At 39.2% G+C, this 14793-nt stretch overlaps 1 protein-coding gene across 3 annotated transcripts in view; it reads right to left on the bottom strand.

The window, feature by feature from the left end:
* Positions 1 to 14793, bottom strand: part of Con (leucine rich repeat protein connectin) — a 151478-nt gene that overhangs the window by 32441 nt on the left and 104244 nt on the right. Inside the window, exon 1 of one of the 3 annotated variants that reach the window (XM_070995978.1) lies at positions 10256 to 10620. The exons of the other annotated variants lie outside the window; for them this stretch is intronic. The gene's annotated coding sequence lies outside the window, so the exon portion shown is untranslated. Of the gene's footprint in view, positions 1 to 10255; positions 10621 to 14793 lie in introns of those variants that run through there. 3 annotated transcript variants of the gene reach the window in all.

Raw genomic sequence — 14793 nt, 5'->3', positions numbered from 1 at the left:
GGGAACTTTGGGTGGAAAACAGATCCATTGTATTCCCTATAAAGTCAGTCCTTAATATCATATCATATATCAACAAATATTTAAAAATATTTTAGTTTCCAAAACTATTACAGTGAAAATGTCTTTACTTTTAAAATTATTTTTAGGTTAAGGTTTAATTTTAAATAACCTCTATGATCTATAATATATGATGATCTATAATATACAAATAACTATCTTTAAAAACCGAAGAACTGGCCTAAAAAGATTTTTTAAATGACCTTACTATTGAAAATTATATTTAAAGTAGAGTTTTTTCTGTAATATAAAAATTGCCTAATAAATTTTCAGCGAATGTGGATGAATCATCTTTGTATAGCCTCGTAAAATATTTGTATATTTCGAATAGATCTTTAAGGAGCACATAAGATATTATTATAAAAATAAATATTTAATATTAAAATACATTGATTATATTAGTACTTACATTTTTAATGACTAACCAATAAACTAAGATAGGAAACTTATAATTTTGGGTTCTATAAAAACCTAAAACCTAAAATTAAATCGAATTCCTTGTTTATGTGTATTGTATACCACTAAAAACATTGGTATACCCTGCATTTCCTGCTCTAGAGTATCATAACTGTAGACACAATATTTATGACGAAAGTTTCGAGTGGGTCGGGGAGAAAGTATGGCCAGATTGTCTCCCTCTCTCTGAAGAGTGGGTGGTGAAAGTGGGTTGCGTGGGTGAAGGACAGGGCCATCTGCCAATGATTATGATGATGGCAATCCTGCACGCACAAAAACCCGCACAGGTGAGCTCTTCTCTGGGTTCCTCCTCCTGCGTCCTTCACCTTTCTCCGTGAATCAACCCCCCCCACTTTTTACTCGCAGGACTTCACCTTGTTTTGTGCACATTTGTTACGCTCAATAAATGAAAATGTTCATATAAATATTTCATATTTCTTTCGGTGGTAGCTGCCAAAGCACTTCGGCATGTGCCACGCCCACTGGAAGCAGTTTCCGCCCATTAAATTGACATACGCACATTCGTATTCGTAATCGTATTCATTTCCCTTTTCCTTCTTTTAGAAAGCCCCACTTTCCCTTGGCATTTCTTCAGTTTTTATTGCCTCGCCTGTTTGCACAAGTTTTGTAATATTTTCGGTTTATGTTTACAGTTGGCAAACGCATTAAAATCACAGATTTACATTTTTTCTCCTTCGTTTTCCGGCTTGAATAATTTAGTGTTGTTGTCGATGTCGCATTATTGAATTTGCATGAGTGGGCGGCAGAGGGTGGGTGGTTGGTTATCCAGGGGGTGGAAGGTCCTGCGAGCTTATTGTTTCAAATGTTTTCCTTGGGACACTTGAGAATGCAAACTGTTGATAGCACACAAACACACACATACTCACAAGAAATGGGTGGGTGGGTTGGTTGGGTATTTTCCTGACGGCTTAGGCGGCATTGCCAAGTTGAGCATGGAAATTATTTTTTAATAAACACGACAGCAAACACACAGTTACAAAGGGAACAACCGCTCATCCCGACACTCCAAAGGCCCCCCATTTTCCACCCATTTTCCGCCCATTTCCACCCGCATTTTCCCCGCTGCGTGTCCTGTACCTTTGGCCAAAGTGGCAACAGCGTCGAGGGCAAAATAAATAAACCCACTTTAATATGCGCTCGTTATATTATTTTCTTTTCATTTTCTTGATTCCCATTTTTTTTTCTTTATATTTCGCCGCTTCTTCCTGCAGATCCACCCTGTTTTTCTTTCATTTTTGTTTCCTTCGTTTTTCATGTTTTGTTTGCTGCATAAAGGTGGGTGGGAAAAGCCCCCCTTGCCAGGGAAAAAGGGAAAAGGGCTTCACTTGTTTGAAGTGCCACGCTCTATTTAAAGGCAAATTGTCTGTAGTCCTTTTTACAAATATTGCGAATTTTTTGCCGCACTCTCTTCCGCCTCGCTGAATGACCCCTGCCCTTCTGAGCTCTCTCAAGCTTTTTGCATATTTTTCCGCTGCTTTCTGCTGCAGCCGTCCGAAAGTTGTTGTTGCGGACTGCTGATCCTCTGCGGGAAATCCCCCAAAAATCCTCCGACTTAGCCTCATCCACTCCGCTTTTCCGCTTTCCCGCTGTCCACTGCCCGGCGAAAAGACAAACTCGATGAAAAGTAGCGCTCGAGTCTAGACACCGAGGAATGGAATTGCAATCGGGCAGGGCCAACAGTCAAATAGCCGTCTAAAAATGCATCCAACTTTGGGTTGGGGTTAAGGGGGCGGTGCTCCCTGGTGGGCGTGGCCAGGGACAGCAGGTTAAATAAGCATTTTGAACCCCTGCTTAGTCCACTGACCTGTGCAATCGACATTTGTGTACTTTATTGCATTGCGATTGAGATATTTCGCTGAACAGCGGGGGGCAAGCATTTGGGAAAATATTAATTTGAACAAAAGTGGAGAGCCTGTATTTTACTCAGCAAAATAATTTATACAATTTAAAATATATGGAAAGCCTATAATTTACTCAGCATCATTTTTTATACAACCAAAACGGACACATAAATAAACATTGTTTATAAACCGATCCATTAAGATACATTTAAATTCAAAATATACATTTTTAAAAGTGATTTTTGTGTATTTACTTAAAAAGACCAAATTTATATTCCAGAATAAAAAGAATATAGTGATGATATTAATATAGAATAATGGATTTTTTGTGTAACCATTTACAACAATTTTTATGGAGAGCTCTGTTAGTTATTTTAAAAATTTAATAAATATACCATCTAAAATTTATCTTACAAGTCAGCAATATTTAAATCATATGATCATTACATATAATACTAGGGGTTCTCATGGGATAATAAAAGGTCATCCGCTTAGGGTCCTTAATAATTCCCAGCCTATATTGTATCTTTAGCAGGGAATTGAAAGCTTATTCCCATTTTCCCTGCCCTTTGTTGGCCCACCTTTTGGCATTTTAAACCGATAGTTTCCATCATCGGGGGCTTATCCCCACTCACCTGCCGTGAATGGCTTTAGATATAGTTCCAGTCCAGGAAATCCCCGCATTAGTTCAGTGGCCTTTCCACCTTTCCACCTTTTTACCTCCCCGGGGGATATATACTCGTATCCTGGTTATCCTGGTCCCATAAACATGTACGCATAGCCAGCTGAGGCGCCTAGTTTCAATTACACACGCACTTGGCGAAAGCCAAAGGAAAGTGGGTGGTAGTCGTGGGGGAAATGTGGGTGGTCTGGGGTGAAAGTTCCACATTCCCTCTTTGCAATTGTTGCGCCTTTTATTTGTTTGCTTTCTGCTGTTATGCTGATGTTTGTTGTTGTTGTTGCTGTTGCTGTTAGGACCGTCGTCATCGTTTCGTGTCATTGCCTTTGTTTGCTTTTTGCAGGACCCTCAATACCACCCCCCTCCCCCTTTTTGGCAGGACCTCTTGTGTTTATTTTCTTTTTATATATTTTGTGCGTGGCGCGCTATACGCACAAAGGCGGGAAAAGCGAGGAAAATGCGGGAAAAGCGAGAGCAAAGCAAAGGACACGCATGTCCCGCTCTAACCCGCTCCCCCGCTCCCCCAGCCCCTCGTTAAAGGTAAAAATTTATTGTATCTTATTATTATTTTTTTATTGACAATACGTGACGCGTACAGCAGAAACAACAACCAAAAATAAAAACACAGCATAAAAAAGGACACAGATCCTTGGCGGCATAAAAAGATTTCGTCCAATCGATTCCCTTTCGCCTTTGCTCGCCTTTGTTATTTTATAATTTTCGATTGTTTTGCTTTGGTGCCTTGTGCTTGTGCAATCCATTTTCCCGCCCATCCTTACGTGTCCTTTTTCCCAACCGCTTTTCCCGCTTTTCCCGCTGACATTGCGCTTTTGTTGCTCGCAGACAGGAACTAAAAACGCCAGCCAAATCCAGGACACGCGTCCCTTTGGCCCCTTTGTTTTTGCCTAGTTTTTTGTTGTATAATGCCGGCTAGAATGCCATTAAAAGCGGCTTAGCGCGATCCTTCGTCCTGCCGGTTGAGCTGGCGTTAATCATTGTTTACCGCCACCAAAAGGACGACCCGCAAATCGAAGATTACGGCCAAACAATTAAGTTAATCAAATCCGCACAATGAAACGAAAATCAAGACATTATACAGGGGTGAAAGCAAAACTTTCACCAAGGCGACCACCTCCACCCTTTTTGTGCAAAGTCCTTAAAGAGCAGAAACAATTTGCAGCTACCTTTGTTGTAGTGATTCCCCTCACACACACACACGCATAGAGAGGTCCTTTCGCCGAACGTTTTATCTACGGCAGGCGAGGAAAAAGTTTTTCCTCATTTCATCCCAGTACCCCCTTGGAAAACCTCTCAACCGTTTCGCTCGGGGCCAAGTTTTTCGTTTGCTTCAATTAATTTTCATTTGTTTACTAATCTAACAAATTAAACTAACGGTTAGGGAGTCTCCTCGCACAGGCAAAGGTTTTTCCGCCCGGAACCGTTTCGCATGTCTGTGGGTTTTCGTGGAGCAGCGGAAATTGAAAGGATTCTTCGAGCCCCCCGGCAGAGCAATGGGTATGACATCCACCCACCTAAATCAGTGGGCTGGCTTGCGGTGCCAATGGGTGGGGAAAATGGAAAAGCGTTGCCTTGACACTGCCAATTGAAAGTTTAATCAGCATGATCTCTCAATTGGCAAAGGCTTGGGTTGCTCGTATTTGTGCGGGGAAATTTCGGTTGTTTATTAAAATTATTCGAAGGCTTTTGCGGTCCAGCAAACAGTTTAAAATAAGCCTGTGTCTCGAGGAAATCGATATATTAATTATGAATAGCTGTGAACTGTTCGAAGAAAACTATAAGTGTCTAAAGGAATTTAGTTTAAGAATTTATATACAAAATGGCTCCATCTCCTTCAAAAATGTAAGATCCAGAGCAAGGATTTCCATTTTGTTAAACGTGAAAATGACTTCCATCTGAAATATATCTTTTCCTTCCTTTGGCACCAATCAATTTATGGTTTTTTGCTGGTTCTCCAACGCTATATACGATATATTAGTTATGAATAACTCTGAACTGTTGGAGGAAAACTATGAGTGACTAATGGAATTCACTTTAAGAATTTAAATACAAAATGTCGCCTATCTCTTTCAAAAATATAAGATCCAGAGCAAGGATTTCCATTTTTTAAACATGAAAATGATTTCCATCTGAAAAATGTCTTTTCCTTCCTTTGGCACCAATCAATTTATGGTTTTTTGCTGGTTCTCCAACGCTATATACGATATATTAGTTATGAATAACTCTGAACTGTTGGAGGAAAACTATGAGTGACTAATGGAATTCACTTTAAGAATTTAAATACAAAATGGCTCCTATCTATTTCAAAAATGTAAGGTCCACAGAAAGGATTTCCATCTTTTTATACCGAAAAAATGTTTCATTCATATAGATATCCATCTGAAAAATGTCCCTCCTCTCCTTTAGCACCAATCAATTTCTGGTTTTTTGCTGGTCCTCCAACGCCCTTGGTTAACAAGTTGAATCATCAGATTTCTTATCAATGTCTGTTTCCATTTTCCATCCTGACCCTTGCCCAGTATCGTGACCCTTCCCCATTATCCCGCATTCTCTATTTCCCTTTACCATAATTTTCTTTTGCCATTTTTACTTTTCCTTTCGCAGCGAAACTGATTTTGGTGTGTATTTTATGCTAATTAATTTTTCACAGAAAAAATGTTGGAAAAAAATTCTATGTGGGGAAATTGACTGGGGACTTGGAATGGTAATGGGCTTGGGTTTGGGTTTCGGTTCCAAAAAGCGAAATGATTGAATTGAAGTTCTAAAAATAAATCAAGATTTTTATGGTATATGTTTACATACACACTTTACATGTTTTTGGTTTTATAAATATACTATATAGAACATATAAAAATACAAAACATTTGAGTGTTAAGCATGATTTTGTAAGTCCTGCAGTACAATTTTGAATAAATCCCATGCAAGCTGTCACCTTTTCTGATTTTCCCCCTGAGGTCACCCGTCTCCAAAAGAAAATCTTTGATAAATGCCCAAATAATTGCCCGTTCAGGCTAAGTCGCGATTAGGATCTTGGACTTCAGCTTTTTCGGCCAGGAAAAGCGAAGAGCCGGTGGAAAAAAATGGGAAAACTTTTGTACATTTCATTTTGGCCCCCCGGTCGCGTCAAATGTCGCGCCGAAAATTATACCTTTCTCACCCGGGGAAAGGCACCTAAAAAAAATGGCCAAATAGCCATGCAGAGTACCATATTTTCCACCATCTCCTACAGTTTTTGTTGTTGGCCAGGCATTTTTCCGGCTTTTCTTTGGCGTTGACGTTGATGTTGGTGGCTGTTTGGTGGGTTTCTTCTGTTGTTGTGCATGCAGCCACGCCCACTGAATGCCCTTTCACTGCCTCCGAGTCCCCCCCCCATTTTCCCATTTTCCTGCCTCCCGTTTTATGTATTCAGTCTCAGTGCGCTCACTTGACTTTAATTCTTTTTTCACACGCCCACTTCGCGGGGCAAAAAGGGGGCTGGAAAAGCTGGGCGGGAATGGCAAGTGCAATTTCCTAACGGCTCTTAAGCTGCACAACAACGAGAATAAAACTATATAGGGGGTGGGAAAAAGGGGGGACTTGGAAAACCACTGAAACATGGCCGGGCTTTGCATTCAGATGAGCATGTCAGCCGAAAGGTGCGTCCGCCCTCACATTTTCCCCCCCAAACTCGGAGTTGTAATTGCTCAACATGCCACACATTTCTACAATTTTATGTAGATTTAATAGCTTCCTGAGGCTGCCGGGCAAATGGCACAGGATCTGGATCTGGGGATCTGAGTCCGGATCCTGTCTCGCATTTCATTTGCTTGCGTGACATTTCATTTGAGTCGCCGCCCCGAGATTCGCAGGATATGTGCCGCAAATTGCTCGGCATTGGTCACTACAACTTTGCCTCTTTAATTGATTTAAAAACAAAGTTGGCCCGGGGAACACGTGTCGGGGAATGTTGCGGCCAATCGCGTGGAAAAGTTGGAAAAGCTGCTGGCCGGAGAGGAAAAGCCTTTCGCGAGCCGAAAACCAACAACTTCCGACACTTGACTTGACATGTTAATTGGCAGGCAGGCGAGCAATCATCGCGGGGAAAACTGTTTCAGGTCGGAAAAGCGGGGGTTAACTCAAGTGAAAGTTGTTCATAATTATAAAAGAACTCTAAGTATACTCCTATATTTTTATGAATATTATGAGTTGAAGGGAAAAATCATATTTAACAGAAATGACTTAAAGCTTTAGTTTCTAGGTGTACAGTATTGTATCTTTGAGATATTTTTGGGAATGGCATACATATATTAGATTGTTTTTTCCCTTTTCGAACCTTTTCAGTGATTTAAAAATCACTTTGTATTTAATTTTCACATACGCAACCATTTCCTTATAGAATTTTTTCTAGTAATCCCCCATGTAATCAATAGAAAATATATTTTATCACATTTCCCTTATCCTCTTGCTGAACACTTCGTAATTTCGTAACTTTTCCGGGCTTTTCCCTGCTTCTTTGCAAATCAGCTTTCACACGGAGTTTACTGTGCTGCCAGAATTCTTTGAGCAAAATATGCTTAAACATCTCATTTGGCATTTCCTTTGAACATCCCTAGCTGCTGGCTCATACATCAAATATGAATTCGTTTGGCATTCCGAGCCATTTCGTGCTGCTGCTGCTGCAGTGCTGCTATTAAGTATCTGGCAGATACTTGGATGCACACTTTGCATCTTGCTTGTAATTGTATGCAGTTGGGTTCCGCATATGAAATTGCCTCCCCCACTTTCCCCCGCTTTCCCGCTTTTCCCCTAAGCCGTTGATGGAGTGCTCGAGTAGAAAGTGGAGCGTTCGGAGAAGTAGTTTGCCAAGAATTGTCGCGGATTGCTGATGAGGCTGAATGCGGGACTTGGGTTGGGGAACTTTGGGTGGGATTTCGAATGAGGGGAGAATGGGTGGACATTTGGTTGCCCAGCAATTGACGGTTGTGGCTGCAATTTTATATATTTCCCGCTTCTCTGCGGTCCTCGATTTTCCATTTCCCTGTCAGCTTTCGCTTTTCCAGCTGAAAGCCAAAGCAATCCAGCAGTCCGCAAAACTGCAAAATGCAAACTGCAGCCGCATCCGCATCCGCATCTGTGCAACCGGCTATTTGTATCTGCATCTGCAACTGCATCTGTATCTGTATCTGGGCTTTGGCTCGGTGCGTTTGTTTATGGTTTTATTTGTGCTCGGCTTAACTCCCCCTCAGATTGTTTGTCTTTTGTGGTTGCGAATGCATTTTTCAAACAAATTGCAAATCATTGCCTAACAATAGTTGCCTCTGCCTCGTTTTACTCTGATTCCAACCCACTTCACTTTATATCTTTGGTTCTTCTCTGTGTATTAACAAATGTGGTGGAAAAAATAGTTCTGAAGAGAGCCGGAAAAACCACGGTAGTGTTACCATATACTTGAAATATAAACAAAAGTGACCAAATCATTATAATAATAATATAATATAATATAGTTATAATATATTAGAATATTTTGATGAGATACACTTTAAAATTACACAAGATTCACTATTAATATCAACAAATATATAAAAAAGCACCCCTTGGCTGAATAAAAAATACAAAAAATAAATGTTGTTTAATATGTGAATAGCTGCTATTTTTGTGACCTCTTGTGTGAATTTCCCACTGCATGTGTTCGTATTTCGGGTTGTGAATATCCAACCACAATGACAGTGATTTAGTTTTTGGCTGTGAGTCTATTACACGAGGTTTTTGTGGGCCCAAAGAGCTGGGAAAGAGCTGAAACCATCCCCAAGGTTAATGTTAAATTTTGCAACTTTTGGCCCTTGCCATTTATCTGTGGGGAAAGGAGTCTGGACAGAAGTGGCCAAGTCAGAGTTCCACAAAACTTAAATTGCATTTAAAAATCCCGACTTGGAGACACTTTTTTTGGGGGATCTATTTACGTTTGCGATTTGTCAAATGGAATTTCGTTCGTTGAGCGTTTTTCTTTGCTTTTCGCAAAGTTAATTTGCAGACATTTAGCCGAGAATAAGAAAAAAATGAAGAACAACTTTGAAAGCAAGAGTGGAAAAGGACACCCCGGGTGCCCGAGATCTGGAATTCGTTTTATTGAATTAAATTCCGGGAAATGTCCCAGGGATTTGTTTGCCTTTGTTTGCTGCTGTTTGTTTGCCTGTTTGTCTGGCAAAAGTTTTCCAACTGCGAGGAATTCGCTGACTTTGTTTAGCCCACTTAGCAGGGCAATATGTATAAATACGCATAAGTATACATCATAGAAACATGGTTTCTTTCCTTTTTATTGTGAGTTTGCCTTCGCCGGCAGCTCTTCTTGAAGTCCTCAGAGTGTTTGAGCGACCATTGACCCACAAAAAGCACCTCGGAAGTCGGCACAAACACAGAGGAAAATGTCAAGAGTTTTGTCCCAAAAACCTGCCATTACAATCTTGGGGGCAAAATCCGCTTTAAGTTGCCAAAGCCCCAAAATAATGGAAATTTTCTTTGATAAGTCTTTTGAAGACAACAGTAAAAAAAGATTTGCTTTTTAATTTAATTCCAAATCAGTTTGTTTACTGTGTTTTTAATACTTTTTTTGCTTATTCGTTTTAAAAACCACTTTATAGAATTGTTTTGTATTCCCACTTCAGATTTAATAATATGATTTAAGTAACAAGTTAGGTTATTTTGTATGATTTTAAGAAAGAACAAGTTTTAAAACGATGTATAACACATTTGTTTATCACAAGAAATAAATAATGGAAGAAGCGGTCATTAAATTTATATTAAATATAATATTTCTTTAACTTTTAATTCATTAAAAGAAGTGTTTTGCTTATTAAATTACTTAATTTGAATTTTATTTTTTCTGTTAAAAATTTTCGTTTCTTGGATTAAAAGTTCTTTATAAACAAATTCTCTGAGTTTTGTTTATCACCATAAGTTTGGGCTATAAAATTACAGAACTTTATTGTCATAAGAATGTTAATTGAAGTTAAAAATATTATTTAATAATTTAAAAAAAACACTTTTTTAGTCGTATTGAGTATTTTTTTGGTTAGTCCAATTTTCCACCATCTTAGTTTCTGTGCACTGCGTCAAAATGAAAGCTGCACAAATAAGGATTTTTCCTCCTTTTCATAGTCCTTTTCCTTTCCTTTCTGTTTTACTTGCGCCAAAAAACGGAACTTACTTGACTGGGTTTTCTGGTTTTCTTTTTTGGGAGATGAATGCTCCACTTTGCACGAACACTGCGACACTGATATATCTTCTTGGTACGATACGATCGAGTCGTGTTTTTCACTTGCTCAAAACGGAAAATCCGGAAAATGTGCAGAGCGGAGAAATTGTTGCAATTAAATTACGGTTAAGACTTGTTGCACTTTGGCACGCACACTCGTTTATGGTTGGTGGGCCCGGAAAAACACACAAACACTTTGTTAGTCCTTGTGGAAAACGCGAGCGGAAAATCGCGAGGGGCGATTGTGGGTTTTCGATTTTTCACTTGGAGGGAGCAACACGTTGTTGACACAAAGAAAGCCTAACGAAGACTAATGATTTTCACGCACATTTTCCGACTGACAACGGTAAATGGGAACGGAGTGGCAAGTGGAACGCGCTGCTAACGAGGCTGCTTGCTCTCTTTTCCCATTTTTCCCACCCCCTCGATTTTTCCCTTTTTCGAGCAGCGCCAATTGAGCTATCAACTGTTCCGCTGCCCAAGCGTTCCCCTCTCTTCCGCTCGTTTCCCTTTCAATTTCCTTGGCTGGCTGCTCTACTTTCGCTCAGCGCATGCGCAGCTCATCTGTGCGCTCTTTGCGGTCGCTCTTTCTTTCAACCAGCCTTTCAATTGTCTGTTCAACCGCTCTCTTTGCTTATTTGCTCCCAGATTTTGTTCCATTACCATGCCATTCCGTTTCTTCTCTTGCAGTGAATTTTCACAGGACCTTTGTCCTGGCTTTGTTGTTTTTGCTGCTTTTGTTGTTTGTTTCGTGCGGATTGTTGTTGTTGTGCGCAACAGGTTCACTCTGCCCGCTTTTCCTCGTCCCTTTTGGCCCGCCCCCTTTTCCCCGCCTCCTGTGTTTTCATTGCCTTTGCTTTGAGCTGCTTTGTTGTTGTTTTCCTTGTTGCCATTTTGCTTTATTTTTCCTGCTGGCCAGAAGTCCTTGTATATTTATATTTATTTGCGGGCTTTTTTCTACGGCATATGCAAATACTAGGGGCTTTTCGACTGCTAAGTACTACGAATTTTTGATACCTGGTAAAAACTGATGTTTTAATTTTTTTAAATATTTTCACTACTGAATTAAGGATGAAATATTGTTTTAAATGTTGTATAATTTCAATAGAAAATTTAAACAATTTATAAGGATGAGAGATTGACGTATTCTGATAAAAGCTGTCATATTTTTATTTTATTTGGTATTTATTTTTTCATGACATACATAAGTCCATGTCTTAATTTTATACCTTTAACTTTATTTAACTTTACATAAAACTATTATGGTAATATTTGCAACCATACCCAAAATAAGAATAAAATATTTGTAACTTCAAACAGGAACTTCGAAATGTTGTTGTATCATATATCATACATATATCATATATATACTTTCTCTGCAAGAAGCTTATACAGGTAGCCCGAACTTCCTCTAAAGGATTTATTCTTTAAGGACTTAGATATTCCCAGCATTTTTGTGAGCGCAATATACCCAACTAGCGAGCACTTGACAGGTATAAAACCGTTTTCAGCTTGACTTTCACTCCACCTGCGAACTGCTTTCTCTGCTCTCACTGCATTGGCATTGCGTGCTTCTAGTTGGCTGTGTGTGTATAAATAAATTTGCATATAATTGTTTGCATGTTGAGTGCCTTTTAATTGATTTTATTGGTTTTACAAGCAGAGCGCACGACAGAAAACCGCTGCAGTGAAAACAAAAGCAGAAATCCCCGCACACAGCTTAAGCTCTCTTTTGCAGCAGTTGCTATCCGAGTATCCGAGTATCTGAGTATCTGAGTTTCTGCATCTGCACCTGTAATTGCACCGGCATTCCACCCCATACCTGTATAATTTGCCATGTGGCAGCATTTATTTACTTATAAGCACTTTTGGCCCAGCAGCCAGCCGAGTTCATATATGATTTAACAATGCTTCATATCTCAATCTGACTTTGTTTGTCCATATATTATATTTCTGTGTGTGTGTGAGGTCCTGTGTAAATTATGCAGTTTATAAGCCGCATATTTTATGGGTCGCAGGTCATAAATTGTTATAAAACACCGCCCACCCGCCGTCTTTTGGTAATGAATGCAAAATCGATCGACCATTTATGCAGCTTTATTACATTTGGCTTAAATCATTTTTTGTTGCACAAATTAAGCAAATTAGCTTTAAACTATACGAATTGATTGTGTTTCCGAAGTTGTTTAATTAAAGGCCAAAAATGTGAAAGCTGATATGGAATTTGAAATGGTATTTTGGATTTTAGGATTAGAAACAAATTTCATTCCCAAATTTGGTTGTTTTTGTGAATCTTAATTTCGTTTTGGCAAACAGTAATTAAGTAACGTTGGAATTATGTAAAAAAAACAAAAGAAAAACTTCGGAGCGGTTGCCACGGTTATATAATTCGTCCTTCGTCCTTTCAGCTGTCTGTAGCTAATCAAAAACTGCGATTCATTGCCGCAGAGCAAGATGAAGTGGGCGGAGAAAGTGGGAAGGGAAATGGAGATGAAGAAAGGGAAAGAGAAATAAAGCAAACAGCAAACGACTTCTGCCAGTGACAGACACTAGAGGGCGCCACTCGGGCGGTGGGCGTGGCCGAGTTCGAGTCCGAGAAGTCCGAGAAGTTTGAGCTCCAGCATCAGGGACTATACCGAAAAAAAGTGCTACAAATTTATTTTCCAAAAAAAAAGAAATTAAATTTAATATTTTTAAAGGAATATTTGAATTTAAAATTTTTTTGAATTCCTAAACAGACTGTAATATTATTTCAAAATTATTAAGTTAATGGCATTTGAATGTAAGGTAAGGGAGACCAGTTCACAAGTTGACAAGCTCTTTAAACTAAATAACTAAATAATTTTATAATATATATATATATAATGTATAATATATATTATAATAATAGAACAGAATATAAATATAACCAGCATTCAAATTGGTTCTGTTATGGTCCTTAAAACTTGGGGAGTAAGATCAAATATCCTTTCAACGATTGAAAAAAATAATTTCGTGCCTTAAAATAAGTTGACTATTACAAAGAAGTTCCTTTAACAGAAAAATCAAATTTAAATTAATATGAAATTAATTTCCCTCAGTTTTTTAAGTGTACAATCGCGAATCCTCGATGGCCGAGCTGAAGGACGACGGCAGCAATGGGTGTCAATGACTGGCCTGCCAGTTGGAAGGTGATAATAATCAGTTGGCAGTTTTAACAAGACACACGCCTCGTCCGCCCCGCCCCTCACCGCCCCTCCCCGCCCACTCAAACATGCTCGCACATAGAAAAACTGTTGACGCTGCCGCCATGGTAATCCATCTTCACAATGGTTGCTCTGGACACCAGTTATCTGGACCCATCCCCAGACCCAACCCCCATCCCCACTCCCTTGAAGCACTTCCCATTCCGTTTGGGCAGTAAATCCAGCAGTAAAGAAACTAGATACAAATATCTTTAGCCGGGCTGTGTGTGCCTTTGGCCTTTGCTGTAATTATAGTGGCAGCTTATTCCCATCGCCCATCTCCCGGCTCCCTGGTTCCATATTCCAGATCCCAGATTCGAGCAGCCTGCTCCCAACTCCCACTTCTGCCATTGACAAGTCCAAGTTTGGTCGCAGATAGAGAGTGAGTGAGCATATCAAGTGAACTGCCCAAAACACACAGGCACATTAAACGCACACACATAAGGTTTTGCACAGGGAGAAAAATGTGGGGACTTTAAGATATTGCCTTAAAAATATTACTGAAATTAAAAAACTATTTTTGGGAAATACTTATTCAAAACTAATATAGCTTTCTATCTCCACTTATTTTAACTAATAAGCATTATTTAGAATATGATAGACTTCAGATCATTTTCCTACCCTGATTTATATAATTCCCACTCAGAAGTTCAAAACCCTTTAGGATTTTTATTTTAATTTAATGTCCTACAAAGAATATAATGATTATTTGAAATGTTGTACATTTAAGATCCTTTTTGTAGCCAGTTTTATATAATTTGATATGATGCGTTAGTTTATTCTATTATGTTCTAGTCAAAAGTCTTAAGAATTATTAAAAACCTTTTCAAAGGAATGTTCCATTTTCTTTTTATAGTTCTAAACAAAATTGTATTTTATATAAAATATATGAGAACACATGTTACTCACATCATACAACTGAATTTTAATGTTCGAACATATCTTTAAGTCCCTTGCACATATATTAATATGTTCTTTATAATCAGGAAACATTTTTTTTCAGTGCCAGAAGTGTGAAGGATGGCGGTGGGGGCCGTAAAGCAAGTCACATGTGTCCTCGGTGTTCGTAAAGTTGATTCATTCATTGCTGAAATTTATATGGCCCCGGACACAGCACGGATTTTCAGCGGTTCAGCAGCAGGACTTTGACGCTGATGCGGATTGGAATAGGAATACGGATGCGGATGCGGATGAGGACGATGAGGATGATATGCCGCTGACAATGGCAATGACACTGGCAGCTAATGCCGCCCGCTCGCTGAGCGA

The sequence above is a fragment of the Drosophila suzukii genome, chromosome 3 (assembly GCF_043229965.1).
Source record: "Drosophila suzukii chromosome 3, CBGP_Dsuzu_IsoJpt1.0, whole genome shotgun sequence".
Taxonomy (NCBI): domain Eukaryota; kingdom Metazoa; phylum Arthropoda; class Insecta; order Diptera; family Drosophilidae; genus Drosophila; species Drosophila suzukii.
The sequence above is the reverse complement of the archived record's forward strand: the minus strand, read 5'-3'. Positions and strand labels throughout refer to the sequence as shown.